Below are 7,792 nucleotides of genomic sequence, written 5' to 3'. Positions count from 1 at the left end.
ACAGAACGCGAACGTGAACCTCACGTTCACAGCATCCCTAGCCAGTAACTAAAAATTAAACATCCGGGCGGGCCCGTTTGACTTCATTACATGATGTCGTTTCGTGACCTGTATGCTAGTCGAAAGATATTGAAATCGCACCATTGGTATAGGTATTTCTCCACTGGATTTTTTTCTTTCTCTGCGGTAGGGCATTTGTCTTGCGGGGTTCAGATTGCCAGGATAGGAACACTCGGCGCTAGCCATTTAGGCGCCTATATATGTACATTTAAACATGGCAATTCGTCCTTGGCAGCTAGGAGAATGGACAGGTTCATCGGCATAAATGACCTGAAATAGGTAATACAGACGGCCGAGCGGGTCATTCGGGAGTCGAATGAAAGTGATGACCTTTTTTTAGCCAACTCATCAAAATTTCCAGTAAATATTGCAAAATCGTGTGTGTCGAGTTTCGACCAACTCCTTTTCCGATTCCGAAATATGGTAACCCTAATGTTACATATGGCCTCAGGACCGTAACTGCCGCACCCCAAACCCCCCAATTGGGGGGGGGCGAGCTCGAAGGGGGCCCAAAATTATTTCGTGAATTTGCGTGAACTATAGAGTATTTTTTTGAAAATGTATGCAACTTTTCAAAATTTTTTAGCGCTCCGCGCGATTTTATGGTGGCAAAGATCTTGTTTATTTGGTAATCTTCCCCCAAGAAAAAAAAACACGCAACATTTATATAAATGGACATATCGGCGTTGGTCAATACCGCGACACGACGCACCAAGACATATAACGATTTAGGACATATTACATGCGACTCCAAGAAGTGTGCCAGAACGATCAGCAGCGCGAAAACCTTGGCCGAAAAGGACTGCTCTATACGCTGACCGAAAACTTCGGTATATATACGAAATACCTATAGATTTAATTGTCCATAGGCGCCAAATGACTGGCGCCGAATGTTCCCGTCTTGGCAATCTGAACCTCACAAGACGAATACCATCCCACTGGGAAAAATTATATGCCAGTGAAGAAATATCAATTTGAAATCGTGTGCGTCTTTTAGTTGAGTACGTTTAGCCGATTCTATATTTTTTGATATAGCATACAGGAGGTCACGAAATAACATCATGTAACGAAGTCATACCAACGGGTCCACCCGCCCGAAGATGTTTAATCATTATTTACGGGCCCTACAGTTTCCAAGACACCTCACTCAGCTCTACCGGTAAATCTGATAACGTGAGCAAAGAGGACAAGGGAATTGATAGCAATATATATGCAATTCCTGATCTTATTGACCGAATTTATCCTGAATTATCGAAAATTTTTGCGCTTCACGCTGGATCACTAAACAGTATAGCTAATTTCGTGGCAAAGCGAACGACATGATGGGGGGGTCCCGTTTTATCACCCTATGGGAGCGCTAGACCCAATTTTTTGGGGCCTGACGAAGTGCTGTTTTATTCCTGCCAACGCGTATACGCCCGAAGATGTTTAACTATTATTGAGGGCGAAGCCCCCCAGAAGTCCGGTTTATCACCCTTTGGGGGGCCCAAGACCAACGTTTTTTTTTGGGGGGGGGGGGGCTGACGAAGTGCTGTTACGGCCCTGTATGGCCTAAAACTTCATGTATTAGTGCGTCGTGGGCAGAGGTGGTCAAAGTAGTCACCGTCGTTACTCAAGTACAAGTAACGATGGAATTTCTACTCAAGTAGAAGTAGTAAAGTGACTGTTCACAAGAAAGTAACTAGGTATTCTACGCCTATTTTTGCCTAAAAAACTGAAAATTTTCAAGTAGGAGTCTAAAATCGTACCTACTCGATGAGTAGGCAAAATCTTCTTAAGAACGTAGAGGTAGGCTACTCATCGTTATTGACCACCTTTGGTCGTGGCACGGCAATGGCCGAAATGGTCATTTCTATAAATTATGCGTATTTTCTGGCAACAGTAAGGCGCGCCCAGCGCGAGAAAAACTTGACTGAAGTTCCATAAATGTTCAAAAAAATTCTCCATAATTCATGTTAATTCACGAAATGATCTCGGGGCCCTTCGAGCCCGGGTTCCCCGATCGGGGGGTTTGGGGGGCGACAGTTACGGCACTGGTCATAGGCAATGTTCCCTCTAGTCTGCGCAAACACGCCAAATCACTGCGCAGGCCCTTGGAAAACAGTGCGCAACCAGGCCCCACATAAAGTGATAAATCGAACTTCTGGCGGGCTTCGCCCCCAGGCCCCCTAGGGCTATGCTATTTTGCCGGTACTTAATTATCATCAACATTGGGTGCCCGTTTAGTGGTGGTGCCGCCTAAACGCGCGTAGCGCGAAACTTTTATATGATTTATTATTGAATCGGTCAATATGATCGGGAATTGCATATATTGCTATCAATTTTTATCCACTATCTGCTGACGTAATCAGATCTACCGGTAGAGATGATCGAGTGAGGTGTGTTAGAAAAGGTAGGTCCTCTAAATAATAATTAAATAAACTTCTTCGGGCGTACCCGTTGGTATAATGACTTCGTTACACGATGCTATTTCGTGACCTCCTATCTGCTATGTCAAACGATATTGAGAGAGAGAGAGAGAGAGAGAGAATCTTTATTCGTATACATTACATACCAACATTACACTACAAAAATGTAACAGTGAAATGCGACATGCAAGGTAGACGGGAGGCTCGATATGACAAAGTCTTCAGAGCCGAGCCACCCAGGACAGGAGCAATTTTCACAGTTGATAATTCACAGTTCACAGTTGATAATTTTCACAGTTAATAAAATTAGCTAACGAACGTAAAGAAAAATAAGACACAGTATCATGGACCAATTTGAAATACAATGCAAATACAATTTAGCCGTAGTTCGAGATAGGAGAATGAAAACATTGTTTTTTTAATAAACAAGAGTCTAAATTACGGAGATTAGGTGGCAGCTTATTCCAAACATTCACACCAATAAAACTGATCGAATGTTGCACTAGACTGGTAGAGTGGTGTTGCACAGACAGAGACAAGTTACAAGAAAATCTGGTATGATGTTGGTGCGTATCTGAAGGTATCTTGAACAGATTATCAAAATATAGTGGCAGTTCACCCTGATTATAGCTATGCATAAATTTCATTACCTCAAATTTGAAAATGTCTTCCACTTTCCACATTCCAACGCTTCGATACATGCTATTACAATTTTCATATCTAGATTTCCGACAGAGTCGTATGGCTCGGTTTTGCAAGACTTGCAATTTCTGCAGATGTTTTTTTTGCAGCAGGTCCCCAAACTAGGATCCTATTAATGAGATAGCAGTGAATTAAGGCATAGCAGTAGACTGATCTGAGAGTTCGATGAGGAATTAAATTTTTAAGGCGATAGAGGGCCCCGACACCACGCGAGATATTTTAGTTTTTATATTGTTGATCAGACCATCCGAGTTGATCATCAATGATAACGCCAAGATATTTAACAGTTTCATGTGTATCAAGAAGTGGGTTATTCACAATAATCTCATTTCGATTCACTTGTGTATGAAACACGAGAGTTTTGGTTTTGGATTTGAAATCGCCCAAGCTTACTAAACTAAAAGAAATCCACGATTTAAAATTGGTATTTCTTTACTGACAAATCAAGTTCCCTCGATATGGCATTTGTCTTGTTGTGGGACTCGGATCGCCAAGACAGGAACATTCGGCGCCAGCCATTTAGGCACCCATGGACAAATAAACATATACGTATTTGTATATATATCGAAGGTTTCGATCAGCATAAGGGCAGTCGTTTCCGGTCAAGGTTTTCTCGCTGCTGATCGTTCTGGCGCACTTCTCGGAGTCGCATGTTACATACAGCCTATAACTTCATATGTCTTGGTGTCATATGTCGTGGCGCGGTAATGGCCGACGCCCAAGTGCCCATTTCTTTAAATCATGAGTATTTTTTGTTGGGGGAAGGGTACTCAATAATCAAGCAATTTTACAAAATTAGATCGCGTGCAGCGCGTAATTTTTTTTTTAAATTTCAAAAAAATACACCATGATTTATGTTAATTCACGAAATAATTTTGGGCCCCCTTCAAGCTCGGCCCCCAATTGGAGGGTGTGGGGTGCGGCTGTTACGGTCCTGAGTAAATCTTACGCAATGTTCATGCCACGCGGTGAAGAATATTGGTTAGTTTCTCATTAACTTCGAGCTAGCCCATTGTTACTATAACTTTGTTAAACCATGTTATTTCGCCATCCCCAGAAAATAATGTGCTGTTGAAATGATGTCAGTATCGCTCACGCTCACGAGATCATACCAAAAGAAAAATCTCTTTCGTGAGGCGCACATGATTGCAAATTCTCATATCTTCGCGGAGCGCAATATTTACCTTTGCTGGCCGCACTTGTACCCTCGGGTTCAGACTTCAGCGATAACACTATTTGCCCCTGGCAATGTTCCCTATAATTTTTCACGAGACTGCGCGCCTGCGTGGTCCCTTGGAAAGCAGTGCGCAACGAATAAAAAAACATCACTTCGGAGTTTTTGTGCGCAGCTTGTATTTTCTGTGCGCAGAGACCGTTTCAGCACTGCGCATTTGCGCACGGGCTCAGCTTAGAGGGAACATTGGTCATAGGCCCATTAGTTATATATCACTTGAACGACATTGATGTTCTGGTAACTAGGACCGCCACCCGAAAATGCGAAAATTTCCTTGCAATTTAGACCACGAAATCCATTAATGTTAATGCGTGGACTAAAACTATAGGCTGTAAAAACTGAACCGGAAATTCGGTACTGTGAAGTCTAGTTTATTTATGTACCGCGATTACGTAATCTACGTAGGCTGCGTCTAATGAGTATTGTAACTGACGGCTGTGTCGTGCCAGGAGTAATAGGTAGGTGAACAGATATGAAGGTCGGGCTGTTCCAATACGTAACTGGCGACTAGCTGTCATGAGGTTGCGACTTCTTAACCCACAGTTTCACTCGGTACGGATGTTGCAGCAGAGATAGGTACATCTTTTTTTAGGGGTCTGGAGGGGCCATAGCCAACCTCCCCCCGTGGGGATAGTTGTGCCTACAGCTGAGATATTCCACCCAGCTGTAGGCACTCCCCGATGGTAATAGGGTTACTAAGTGTCATAAGGACACGAAGAACCCATCGTTACTTCGGTTTCTTTTTTTTCTCAGTTTACTCTTCGGTTTGGGGTGCGTCCAACAGGGGTTTTACGGGAAAAACTGGAGCGACCGGCGAAAAACCCTGCCCTGTTGGTTCCAAAGAGTTGGCTCAAGCAGGCTTTGGAGGGGGCGTCAGTGGCCGCCATGGTCCCTCCGCTACCACACTTGTGCCTGGGATCACGAGCCGGTAAACGGCACGAATTCCGGTCGAACTATCAAGGCCTGGCGGCCATACTCGTCCTGGGTGTGAACAGTGATTGATTGGACTATCTAGAATCTAGATCAATATGTGAGGATCAACACATCGCAGGGGCTCACAGCTCACAAGACGATGCTAGTCTTAATGCAACCAAATACTCCAATAGATATCGGTCTGATGATATTCGAAAGAGATCGGGTGTTTATACCCGAGCGATACCAAAAAGGGTGTTGTGGTTGGCGTGAAAAAGGGTGGATTTGCGCAATGCGCGACAGGATAGCGAAGCTTGCGCAATGCGCAAGGGGTAATTAATATTGCGCAATACGCCAAAGGACTATGATGGTGGAATACGCGACAATGGATTGCGAGGCTGAGTATGCTTGCCATGATATTATGCAATTGTATGCGGGTCCCGTGGAAATCCTAGTGCAAAGTACTGCTAGCACAATATAGTTCCCTTGTAACAGATACCTGGCGTTACCTAGGGACATTACGTTAAGGACCAGCGGTCTGCTACAGTATATTCTCCCGGCTCAAAATAAAGCCAATATACCAATAGTATGCCGTAACTATAATAGAGTTATACAAGTTTCCATATTCTAGGGTTATCATATTTTGGGAATCTAAAAAGAGGACACTTTTTAAAATCCGGAAAAAATGGTAAATTTATTGCGAGTTTGTAGTTGGATGACTAAAAAAAGGACATTTTTCCGACTTGACTTCAGAAATCCACACTTTCATTGAATTTTCCATTGGATGACTAGAAAGAGGTCATTTTCCGACTCTACTTCAGAAATTTACACTTTCATTGAAGTTTCCGTTGGTTGACTAATAAAAAGGTCAACTTTCTGGCTCAACTCCCAAAAGACCCTGATTTCCCATATATCGGTTGAATTTTAACATACATGTAATCAAAATTTTCAAAAAAGAGGACAAATCCTCTTCAAAGAGGACATATACAGCCGGAATGACAAGGTCTCTGCTTTAAACTGCTATATACGTTTCCAAATCTAAGATTCGTAAAAGAAGGCAATCAGTGCATGTGATCAGCAGTCACCCTTCTTCATAAATGATGTTTTGTCAAGCATTGCAACGTGGGGATGAAGGCCGACATTTCAACAAGATTTCAACAAAATTTGAGAAAAATCATGCAGCGAAATACTCACATTCGGCTGATGCGGGAGACCTGCTTTCAATCTAAAACGGCACGGCGAAGAATAATATAGTCTAAACTTTTGTCTCGGCCGGCCAACGCTGTTGTTGTTTCACATTTGGCCAACAGGGAGAAATAATCGCCCAGCCCTGTCATATATTCAGTACGACGCCACGTTTTCTATAATGTTAGCAACACAGCGTCTGAGAATACGCTGGGCCGAACTTTATTCTCATTCTTCATGGGTAAAGCATAACCAGACTTCAGATAAAAGAATTCGGATTCATCATGTTCTTGAGCAGCGTAAAACAGCGTCCGAATGATTAGTACGTCGTTCCACCGTAAGGGACTGGAAACCTTTTTTCCAATTTCATGCTTTAAAATTTTTCTTGAGCCCCGACACCAAAAAGGTTGAAGCCACTGATCTAGATCAGTGCTTCCCAAACTTTTTCTATGCGCTTGCTATTTCGAACATTTTACCGAGCTCACGTACCACTTGATGTCCTCGTTATATCGACCGGAGCAGAGGTAATTAGCTCGAAGTGGAACAATATGGTAGAATCTTTTGAAATTGTGGCAAGACTTGATAATAATTAGGCTAACAATCCAGCAGGCAGACAGCTAGCTAATCGCGTGAAGCGCTGGAAACCATTTTTAGGGATTTGATATATTTGTTCAAAAAAGTTCTTGCAGCTGCTATAAAATAAGCTTAGTGAGCTTTTGAGAGTAGGCTATATCGATATTAGGGACGATGTAGACTCGAGGATCACGTTCGCGTTCTGTTTGTGAACCTCGGAAATTTCGAGGTTCACGTTCACAAACGAACCTTGATAGGTTCTACACTGTGAACCTTTTTCATATATTACAATTTTCACTTCATTATAACATCTTTGGTTGAAATTTATTGCATTTCAACTGCTGGCCACTCTATGTATGGCATTGACAGCATAAAAAAAATCAACACTAAGCGATCATGCACTTTAACCATCTAAAAATTTTACTTGCTTTGTTACAAAAGCTTGCTCGAAATATCCAGCTTTCCGTTTGTGAATATTTAGTGACTCTCTATGCTGGGAGCTTGACCCGCGATGACATAACATCAATGGCGAATGATGCTTTTTCAACCAATCAATGAAATTAATATCGTTGTCTGATGTAAATAAACCTAGCAGGCGTTACGGGGTCAATCATGTTTTCATATGTTTATTGTATCATAAAAACCAAATCCGTGCTATTGGGGTGTTGACTACTGCTGTATAGTTTATTAATGGGGTAATATCGGTAGCAAGTCTAGA

Source organism: Botryllus schlosseri, chromosome 14, assembly GCF_051294905.1.
Source record: "Botryllus schlosseri isolate E-star chromosome 14, Bs_hap1, whole genome shotgun sequence".
Lineage (NCBI taxonomy): Eukaryota > Metazoa > Chordata > Ascidiacea > Stolidobranchia > Styelidae > Botryllus > Botryllus schlosseri.
This window is presented reverse-complemented; position numbering follows the sequence as displayed.